The following is a 12,062-nucleotide window of genomic DNA, read 5'->3' as shown; positions in this document are numbered from 1 at the left end:
GTGTGTGTGTGTGTGTGTATGTATATATATATATATATAGTATATATATATATATATATATATATATATATATATATACATACACACACACATATAGACTCCACTAAGCCCCGCCCCCCGCCCCCCACCCCCTTAAGGGGCGTGGCTACCCCCCTTCCCCCTCCTGATAGGCTCATGTACGTACGTGAGGCCTAAAAAGGGGCGTGGCCATCCCGACCCCATATAGACTCCACTTGTCTTGGGGTGTGTGGCCACCCTGACCCCATATAGACTCCACTATTCTGGGGGGCGTGGCCACCCCTGACCCCAAATTGACTCCATTTGTATTAAAGCTCATGTACGTACAGTGGTAACAGTGTTTACTGAGGGGGATGGGGGGAGGACTCTTCCTCTCTTAGCAAGAGTTCCACCAATAAGCTCTGGAATTTTTTAAGTGGGAGGAGTCATTAGGCATGGTTGGAGAAAGACACACACACACACACACACACACACACACACACATACGGAGTAAAAACATGAAAAAAGAAATCTGAGCAGGGTATATCGCTGTAACCAAGATTACTGTCTCACTTCTAATATAAGTTTGTTTATTAAGATTCCATTTAACTTTCGTCTAAGTCGTTATCTTACCACCGTGTCTGTTATTATATATCGGTCATATTCATTACGCAATACTTAAAATTGATCAAAATTGGAGAGAATCACGAACATCATAACAGGATATTTTAAACATATCTCGTAAGCCAAGTTTATAGTATCGGTTGCAGTGCGTTTCCTACCAATAATATAATAGGAAGCTATTATATTATTGAACATACCCAAAAACTCAGTGAACATGTTTTAAGTGTCCGACACCTTAGCTCCTCTCTCTCTCTCTCTCTCTCTCTCTCTCTCTCTCTCTCTCTCTCCCCCATATTAGCTACTTTAAAGTGACATGTCATCTAGAAATGCCACTGCGCTAAGTATGCAGTTTTGATATGTCATTAACACACTTTAATCTTGACTAAACCAATATATGCATATATATTTTCTTGTTGTTAAGCCGTCTTACAGGTTTTGGAATTCTAAAATGTAATTCAAACTGACAAGCTTCTTGCTTTTGCTGTACCGATGTCCTCAGCCTGGCTTTGCTACAACTGAAATGGGTGGGGGACTAGGGGTAAGGTGGGCCTGAATAGAGTGTATGGCTAACGAAAAGTTCCACTTGAAATATTTTCTTGTTTATCTTTAATGCCTGCGTGTTTTTAGTGTTTATCCTAATATCATAATAGTACTGTAGATTTTCTGAATACAACATTTGCAAGAAGAAGGATTGGGTTAAACTCACTCTCTCTTGTAAATACATATAGAATGAAAAGGAGAGGGAGAGAGAGAGAGAGAGAGAGAGAGAGAGAGAGAGAGAGAGAGGACTAGACGTTACTGAGGAATCAAAATGAAACTACTAGGGAGAGAGGAAATTCCACTACGTGTCATGGAAACCATTCCCATATGGTAAACTTAATTCGTTTGCCAATGATAAAGAATTGTTGATATTCAGAGGTTTCATGTATTCATGGTTGGGTTTGTATTCCCTCTTGAATATACTGTAGAGGCTATTCGCTACACACCGTTCATTACAATAATTATTACATGATATGGATAAACATATCTACTTGACTTATACGTTCTAATATATTAATTGTGATACATGTTTTAATGTCATTCGGACAGAAATTCCTTTCGCTCTTATCATTATTTGTGTGAGGATAAGAGACAGACGTCTCTATTGTTAAACAGCCCCTTCAGTCATTTACCTGTCCATTGTGGAAAGAGCTATTTGGAGAAATGTAGTTTGATGATATTGTCCTAGGATTATCTTTTTAGATAATTTTTAAAGAAAAAATCAGGATAGCGAAATTCCCTTTGGATTTTGAACTCCTTTAAAATATCAAATTCACCTTTCTAATAAATAAATTATAATAATCATGACCTGGAGCTAAACGATGTGCATAGGTGTGTTTTCGATTTTTTTTTTCTTTTTTACATCATACGACATGGAAGTTCAGCGGAAGCCATGGGGTAATCAAAATAAACACACTCAATTTTTTCATTTATTTTTAATATCAGTGAGAAGTTCAGCCACCTTCCTTCTAGATCACCTCTTGCAATCTGTTAGGCATAGAAGATTCATGGTTTCTGACGATCTGTGGTCGGTTGTGGAAGAGTTTCCATTGTGTCCCCAGAGATTCATAAGTTGATCTGGTCTCCTCTCCCTCTCAGGCTCCCAACATTTTACCAAATTAGCCTAAATATTCTCAGTGAGGTTCATGTCTGTATCCTTACTTGGCCAGTCAAGCAACTGCAGATCCTCTCGACCTTGAAACCATTCCTGGACTATTCTGGTCGTATGGATGGGGCAGCAGTGTGAATGAAAATGACAGGAGCAGGTGGAGAGGAATAATTCCTCTGTTGAAGTGAAAGAAGTTAGAAATCCTGAAGAATTTCAATGTATTTTTCACCAGTGAACCTCCACTCAATCCTGGTGATGTCATCCATATAATGTAAGAAGATCCAGCCCCACACTTTTACTGTGACATGCCCATTCCTGGTCACCTCGTAAATTTCTTCTGTAGTATCTGAAGGGAAAAAATCTAATTTTTAACAATTTACGCTTTGCTTTTCATAATAGGGAAAATAATTCTATATCGTTTGGTGAAATAAAATGCTAAGTAACAAGCCTTGCAATAAGTTAAGAATGTTTATTCATCTGCAAGGATTAATACTTATAATAGCATTAACTTTGATCTGCCACAGTCCGTTATGATATGATATTCTTTTATTCAGTAAACAGGCTGTACTCTATATCATAAGTTTGCCTACGTGATTATTCATAACATTAATAATGTATTTGCTTAATGCCTGAAAGCTGGCCATAGTAGAACTAATGGGGGGTTTTCAATGAAGAATTTTTATTTTCACACTTCTCGTGGCAATATAATTCAATTAGCGGAAAATACATGGTTATTGACAAAATTATATAATATTACCCTTGCTTATAATTATTATAGTCTGACTGTTATTAATGATTTTAGAAACTCACCTTATATTACTTGGTCTTCAGTTATGTATTCTGCCGTGACTTCTGCTAGTAAAAGACCTGTCGTCACTGCATACGACTCGAGACCAAAATTCCATTCCCTTCCCTACAAACTGTTGAACGAAGGCAAGCCTATCAGCACGATGCCGAGAAATTCCTTCTTGGCAGGAATTCTATGAGGTATTCCTGCCTCATGCTGACGTCTTCGCACCGTCATAGCCTAAACATGTAATGCCAGACGTTCACAAATAGCAATGATATTGGTAAAAGGATCTTCTTATGCTGCTCGTCGAATGTCGTCGTTATCCTAACGGGTGGTCATTCGTGGTAGAGGTCTTCGAACTGAAATACGTAATTAGCATGCAGATACCTAGATAATCAAGATTAATTATAGCCTGTTTACTTATGGGAACGCTATTTGGTATTCTGGGAAGTAAAGAGAAAGAATCACTATTTGAGTTCAACAGGACTAAGGCAGCTGTAATTTAGGTTTCATAATTTCACGGGTTTATAAGGTTTATAGTTTAAAAAATCAATAAATAAATGAAATAAATAAATGCTATCCAAAGTTGGCCAATTTCCCAGTCTAAGCGTTCCTCCTTTTCCATTTATTTACTGTTGTAGGGGAGACGTCAAGACGCTGTGCAACAGCACCTATTGAAAGCCCCACTTTCTTGTAGAGCGACGATCTGCGCCGGAGAACAATATGTTGCTGTTCATTTGGAGACTATAACGAATACTACAAGCAGAGGACAGAAGCCCTATCAAAATTTATACAACACCTCAGTCTAGCCATGATTGGGTGACAAACTTGTTAGCGTGTAATAGAGGTGCTGTAGCAGTGATATCGTTATCACCGAACAAAGTGATATATTAAATCACACGATTACTGGGACTGATTGATTGATTGGCTGTTACTGGCATTGCAACATCTCAGGTCATTACTGTCATTGTTAATTGTCTGTTTGAACCACTGCTTACTAAAGGTGGTGCTGTTCCTCTCTTAACGTGAATTCCACGAATCAGCCTTCAAGCTGTTTTAGTGTATAAGAGGTTGGAGGAGGCAAACTTGTAATAAGTATTAATCCCCATAGATGAATAAACATTATCCTAATGCAGGGGTTGATACTTAGCATTACATTTCCCCAAACGATATATCATTATTTTCCCTTTTACGGAAAGCAACGCATAAATTGTAAAAAAATTACGAAGTGGCCAGGAGTGGCTTGTAACCGTAAACGTGTGGGCCTGGATTTCCTTACATGGTATATGTGATATCACCAAGACTGAAGGGTTTCACCAGTAAAAAATACGTTAAAATTCCTCAGGATTTCTTCCTCCCTTCACTTCACCAGCGGAATTATCCCTTTCCACCTAGTCCTGTCATTTTCATTCATGACGGCTGCCCCATCCATACGGCCAGAATAGTCCAGGAATGGTTTCAAGATCGAGAGGATTTGAATTGGTTGCCTGGCCAAATAAGGGTGCAGAACCACATAGATCACAAGAAAGATAAAGTCGATTTATTAAAGACTGAACAATTCACAGGTGCCCCGAGAAAAGCCGAAGTGAAGTGGAAAAATCACTGAATTTCTAATCAGTTTTCTCCAATGTATACATAAATATTTTTTTATTTTTGTTCCCATTATATTTATGCTCATCCATTTCGTATGAAGTAGCTACTGTCGCATATCTTATGCAATATAAGCTGGTTAGGGGTAATTACGTTTGCTCTATGTCTATTACAATTAGAATCATAATTACCTGACCTGTTATCGAATTACAATTACAACTTCAATAATACTGAAATACAAAACTTAAATATTGGGAAAAAATTTTTCACAAAACTTTTTGCACAAAAAAAGGAAATAAATGGAATAAAACAATTTTTAGAATTGGTAGCTGGCTTGTTAAGATTCTCCCTTAATAATATAAATAAATTGGGTAGCGACTCAAAACATCTCTCTATTGCATTTGGTTAAGATGAGTTTACGAAAAGTAAGAGGGCTGCTCTAGGATAACAATTTCAAATAAAGTATTTTATTATTTGAACTTTTCAAGTTACAATTACAATTACCATTAAGTATAAATAAAAAACAACCGCCATTACAGTTAACTTCAAAACGTATAATTAAAAACATTTCAGATGAAAGGTAATGTTTATTTGTAATTGGTAAAGCTCTCTTACTGTGGGTTTCACAGACAGTGCAGTCACGTTTTTGGTCAATAACACTGTAATGAAGACTGGTATCAGTACGAGATTTTGCTATAATTTTTCGGTATAATCAAGGCTTTAACTCTAATGAATGTCCGGTAAAAATGCTCAATTTTTATTTGTAACACATAGAGCAACTGTAACCAGTTACCTATTCAAACCAATCTGTAGTCAGTTGGGGGCTAAAAAAAAAAAAAAAAGTTGAAAAGTTGCGTGACAAAAGGATTTCTGATACCATTTCGACAGTTATGTTCCTAGGCGGCCATCTCTTCTTCACCTTCGTAATACAAGCATATGGCTGATGCCCTGTCCAAATGAAGATTGCGAAGGAGGTAACCAAACACAAGTATAACAGTAGCTTTACCATCAATCACAGTATCTATCGTTCTACTACTCCACCATACATGCAGATATCTCTCACTCTAATAATTATAATCATTTACTCCTTACCCAAGTCAATAGTCACTAAAGAAAGAAAAAACAATTTGACCTTAAGATAAAAATAGTAATAGCTACTACTACTGCTGCTGCTGCTAAGAATAATAGTAAAAAACTAAACAAAATTGCTATATTACTGGTTATTATTATTAATAATTAATTAATATTGTTCCCTTGTTTTCAACGTAGACCAAAAGTAATATATCCATGCCTAAGGTAAGGTAGTACGGTACGGAATTTGCACATTTTTTCCGTACCTGAAATATACCGTACCGTACTTTGGTAAAATTGTCGTTGCGTAATTCCGTACCGTACACATAAGCTAATCAACCGTGCCGTACCGACAGTAATGCCAGCCTTGCTGGCAGGTAACAACCGAGTGAATCGTTAGATATAAACAATATTGCAAATTATTATTATTAGATTAGATAGATGGATAGATAAAAAAAAATCGTACAAAATATACTTAAACTGAAGTAACATTCAGAGAGAGAGAGAGAGAGAGAGAGAGAGAGAGAGAGAGAGAGAGAGAGAGAGAGAGGAGATGTGAGGGAAGGAAGAGGAAGGGGGTGGAAGTGGGGGTGGAGGGAGAGGGTAGGCGAATTTTTTTTTTTATACTGTTGTGTTCATATTCATTTCTGGCTAATCGAGCCTTTTGCCTCTTCGTACAGGACAAGTGTCAATTCTTTATAATTTGTGATTCATGATACTCTTATAAATTACGGTACACTATAGCAAAATCTCGTACTTATACGAATCTTAGTTACAGAGAAATAGGTTAGAGAATTCGCGAACACTTTTACCGAGCTCATTTTACGAAGCAGTGCTCCACGAGTATTCAGTTTTCAATGTAATTATTAACAGGAACAGTAATTATGTGAGCATATATTTAACAGTAGTATCTTTACGATATAATGATATAGGAAGCATGGTATTGTTTTACTCGACTCGAAACAGAGTCTGAATCCCAACGGAGGTGAGGTCGTCAGCAGGATTTTTAAATGGGTCAGGCTTCATAACCACTCGCCAAATAGAACTCTGTATGATAAGCAAAATCATTACTTGCATCAAATATCAATTGCATTCTTTTATATTAATTATTAATCTTCAGATTTTGTTCCACGGAAGTGGACTGTCAAAATATATAAATTGAGTAAACATAAATAAGAGTGCTATTTCTGAGATAAATAGTAGGTAAAGGACAGTGGCATCATTTGCTCTTTTTCCTCAAATATAATATATTAAATAAATAATTACACAATAGAATTCTTTCAGTGTTTTTCATCACTGAGAATTTAAATTCTCCAAAGGTGTGTGTGATCATACACCCCCATTTTTTTCTCTCGTTCAGATATGAACCCCGTAACTTCGTTGAGGTGGTTCGATCCGGCCATGTCACCTGCAACGTATGGGGCTGGGTGTGTGTGCATGGTATGGGTGATGTGTTCTGTATCAGGAACGATTTACAGCAGCTAAGTATGTTGAGCTGCTGCAAACCTCCTTCTTGCCTTCGTTACGAGAAAGGAATTTTCCTTTCCCACCAGGGCCCATCCTGTTCACACTGCTCACGTTGTTCAATAGTGGTTTGCTAGACATGATAACCTGCTTCTTCTTTAATGGCCGAGCAAAGGAGCAGATATGAATGTGATTGAACACGTGTGGGCCCAGATGGTGAACACATGGAAAATGGAACATGAGAGAACAACACAGCAACTCATGACTCACATCAACTCTCAGTGGAAAATTTGTAGACGAGACCGCAGCAAATTTTCAACCTTGTTCATTCGATGCCCGACAGATTGAGGGAAGTGACTGAGAGAGAGGGTGGATGGTTAAGGTATTAGATTGTATAATATTAATGTTATATTTTTTGTAATAGGACATGAAATGTTCTCATTTTGTTCTCACTAGTTATTTGATTATATGTTTTAATAAACATAATTCACAACAAGTTTTATTATAACCATGATATTCTTGATATAATGTTCGAAGTATCTGGAAAAAAAAATGGCATAATGCCTCCATACAATATAGAGTATTGCAGTAAGCTTTCCTACTTACTCAGGCCCCACATGTTTTTGATGTTTTCCTAATCCCCGTTTCTTGTTAACAGCATTGAACTATAGAACTGAATGACTCGCCGAGCACTGTTTTCATACAGTGAGGTCGGTGACAGTATTGGCAATGGTAAATTGCCTTACCTGTATACTTTGTTCACTGTGGTGTGGCCGATACAGATATGATACTTCGCCGCTTATTTTTGCTTATTAGCTTCTTGGAGTCTATTAAAATAGTTTCCATTATTTGAAATGTAATGCTTAATATCCTACTGATATTTTCAATGTATCTTTGGTTAAAACCTAAGTTATATGAACAAGAGTAGAAATGTGGCATATTTTTTGCCGTCGTCGTTTCTGTGGGATATTTTAAAAGGTAACTGTCAATTCAGTAGATGATACTCTATGTCAGCCACTATAAGGAAAGCCCAAATGACTTCACCTATCACCTGAGGTCAACGAAATATATAGTCTATAATATATCAGTGCATACATGATTTTAGAAAAAAAAAAGTTGACCCTTAAAAGGTCAACCACGGCATATGACGTGTTGCAGAAGTCGTCCCACACATGCTGTTTACGTCATATGACGTTCTTAAGTTTTTAATTTTGTGCGCCTTCATAGCTGATTGTATCGATATTGGTTCTGTACTACTTAGTGCCTTATTAGAGGTCTTGCTGGCCGTTTGCACTGCTCGTCTTCCATTTGTATGAAGTGCGCGGGGGAGGGGAGGTAAGGGTGGCCTAGGAGGTTGTCAGAAACGTCAAACCAGCTAATCCTGTGTGGCAAAGAATTTGTGGCGATAATTTTTTGCTGCACACCTTCGATTTTGATGATAGTATATCAGGAATAAAGTTTTTTATTCTATTTTTAATGATTCTATAATGGAACTGACTGTAGAGAGATCCAATGTTATGAAATGGGGTAATATATCAAGCGAACACTCAAAGGAACAAGAGTTTATGACATTACAGTATCAGAGATGAGAAATTTCTTTGCTTTGGTTATGCTTATGGGTATTGTCAGGAAGGGCAATCTTCGATATTATTGGGTCACTGATCCTCTCCTGAATACACTAATGACATATCAGAACTGCATACTGAGCGCAGGAGTTTTTCTTGTCATTAATTAATTTAGCTAGTATAGCTGAGATATATATGTATATATATAAGTTAGCTAGTATAAGGGAGAGAGAGAGAGAGAGAGAGAGAGAGAGAGAGAGAGAGAGGAGCTAAGTGTCGGAGAATCAACAAATTCACTGAGTGTTTGGGTATGTTCAATGAAGTGCTGATGCGCTTCTCTTTATAGCTTCGTATTATATTATTGGTAGGAAACGCACTGCAACCGATACTGTAAACTTGGCTTCGTGATAAGGTTAAAATATCCTCATATGATGTTCGTGATTTTCGGCAATACCAATATAACTTGAAAATGTTGATAAATTTTAAGTATTGTGTAATGAATATAACCGATATATAATAATAGACACAGTTGTAAGATAACGTCTTGGCCGAAAGTTAAATGGAACCTTAATGAACAAACTTATATTACAAGTGAGACAACAATCTTTACTAAACGATATAAACTGCTCAGATTTTTTTTTACTCCGTGTGTGTGTGTGTGTGTGTGTGTGTGTCTCTTTCTCCAACCATACCTAATAACTCCGCCCACCAAACGAACTCCAGAACTTATTGGTGGAACTCTTGTTAGCAGAGAAGGGGTTCTCCCCCCCATCTCCCTCAGTAAACACTGTTACCATGAAATTTTTCGAAGTCTCGCAAGACGGTGTACCAGGGAAACCTGTGTCCAACTGTACCTCAGTTCATTCACTTTTGTACTCTTATAGATGTGTTGAGTGAAGAGATCAGGAATGAAGAGCTGTGGAAGTTGTTGTATGCTGATGACCTGGTGATCACTGCTGAAAAAGAGGAGGACCTACAGAGAAGGGTTGGAGAGTGGCAGGAGTCTTTAGAGAGGGTGGCTTAAAGTTAATGTGAATAAAATAAGGGTTTTGCTCAGCAGTAGGGAAGACAAAGTGAGAATAGTTATACAAGAAATATGCTCGATTATAAAAGCGGTAGAGAAGTTTAAATGTTTATGATCGACCTTAAGCCAAGAGGGAGGATGTGAGGCTGAAATTGATAGTAGGATAAAAGCTGCATGTGGGAAGTGGGGAGAGGTAACTGAAGTGGTATGTGATAAGAAAATACCAATCAAGCTAAAAGTCAAGATACATAATACAAAGGTAAGACCAGTGTAAATGTATGGAGCAGAAACATAGGCTCTAAGAAGAAAAGAGGAAGTAAAGCTTGAGAGAACAGGGATGAGAATGCTGAGGTGGATTATGGGAATATCGCTGCTTGAGATATTGGAAAATGATGAAATAAGAAGAAGGTGATAAGAGTCACGATTGAGATGGTATGGGCATGTGTTGAGGAAGGATAACGAGGAGGAAGTGAAGAGGGCTTAAGAGGAACCTGTTAGAGGAAAAAGATCGAGAGGGAGACAGAGAATTAGATGGCGAGATAAAGTGAGGGAAGATATGGAGAGAAGAGGTTTGGTGGAGGATGATGCCTTTGATGGAAGGCAGTGGAGAAGGAGCATTAGGCAACCGACCCCTTAATATAGGGATAACAGTGGCAAAAAAGAAGAGATGTCCGACAGAGAGTGAGTCGACGCGTAAGACAACAGAAAATCCTTATATGTCCATAAGAAACTTGATGTACCCGCAACATGCTGATGAACAGATTGTAAGATGAATAGAGACGACTCTTCAGATGAAATGCTGCAAAAACAGTCATAATTTTCAACGCTATTGTCATCACGAATATCTCCTCTTTAATAATAATAATAATAATAATAATAATAATAATAATAATAATAATAATAATAATAATAATAATAATAATAATAATAATAATAATAATAATAATAATAATAATGTTTCGGAAAATAAATAAGGAAGAAATCACGATAAACTCAATGGAAACCCCAGAGAAAGGTCAGTGTTAACGTTAGCAATAATGAATTAGTCGCATCTGTTGAGAGTTCGACTACAGATCGAATTTATGGTACACAGGAAGCGATAAGATAAACACTAGCCATCTCCTACGAGAAAATCAACTCTAATTTCGTGACCTTAGAACTGAATGGCCGCCCCCAACGACTCTCGCCCCTACCATGAACACAGGAGCAGGGAACCAAAGTGAATCAAAGTCATAGACCCCTTAAATAGAAGGACTGGTATCCTCTATGCTCGGTATCTGGAACTTGGGTCCCAAGTTGGAACTTGGGTCCCACCCACAATTTGTGTCAAATACATGATAGAACCTTCATTCTGGTGTCTTAAGGGGTTTTGAAGGGCGAAGAGTTCATTTGTCATACTTTTAACCTCCTACGATGTCATCTGAAGGTCATTTAAAGGTCAAATCTCATAAAAAACACAAAATCATACAGAATATTGTATATTCTCTCAATTAAAGCAATGGAAAACACACCTTAAGTTACCCTGTCACGAATAATTAAAATCCATATATAAAAACAGTTAAGCCTGGAGAAACAACAGGAACATGTCTAAGGCAAACAATATAGTTATTCTAGAAACAAAATCATTGAAAAAACATTCCATAATATAAATAACATTAGGTACATGTTTAGTTTTTAGCAGATAGTTTTTCTTTTCTTCTCAAGCAGCCAAGGTGTCTTTCTTTATCACTTTTGTCTAGCACAAATGCTTTCAAAAAAATGTTTGACAGAGTAAGGCATGCTCCTTGAATTGCAACCATTGGACTATCGATACAAGATAAAGTTTGGCTGAGATGAGCTCGGCAGCAATGCAAGTTGCACTCATCAAAAAAGTTTATAGGCTGAGTGTACAAAATGCACTGTTGAGAGTAGAGGTACAGTTAGTCCACCTCTGCTTAAGTTTGTGAGAAACTCTGAATTAATATGATGGTCGTCGTTATCTTCAGTTTCGACACTCAAAATATTACCTCGAAATTTGTGTTCCAGATATCCATCTAGAAAAATCATTTTATGTTTTGATACTGTCATTAGATTGAACTAGGTCTTCAGTGTCAGCAATAGTGATGTCAAAGTGATAATCATCAATGCAAATGTTAGAGGTACAAGGCACATCATTAGACTGGTGCGGCGTAGACTCGTATTTCAAAAGTGCATGGAGGTTCTTGGTTGCTGCAGCTGCCTTGATATCTACAATGTCAATGTAGAAATTACCCCCATTGCGTTGTCTGGCTTGGCCAAAGAACTTTTCAA

This window comes from Macrobrachium nipponense, chromosome 36 (assembly GCF_015104395.2).
Source record: "Macrobrachium nipponense isolate FS-2020 chromosome 36, ASM1510439v2, whole genome shotgun sequence".
NCBI lineage: Eukaryota > Metazoa > Arthropoda > Malacostraca > Decapoda > Palaemonidae > Macrobrachium > Macrobrachium nipponense.
This window is presented reverse-complemented; position numbering follows the sequence as displayed.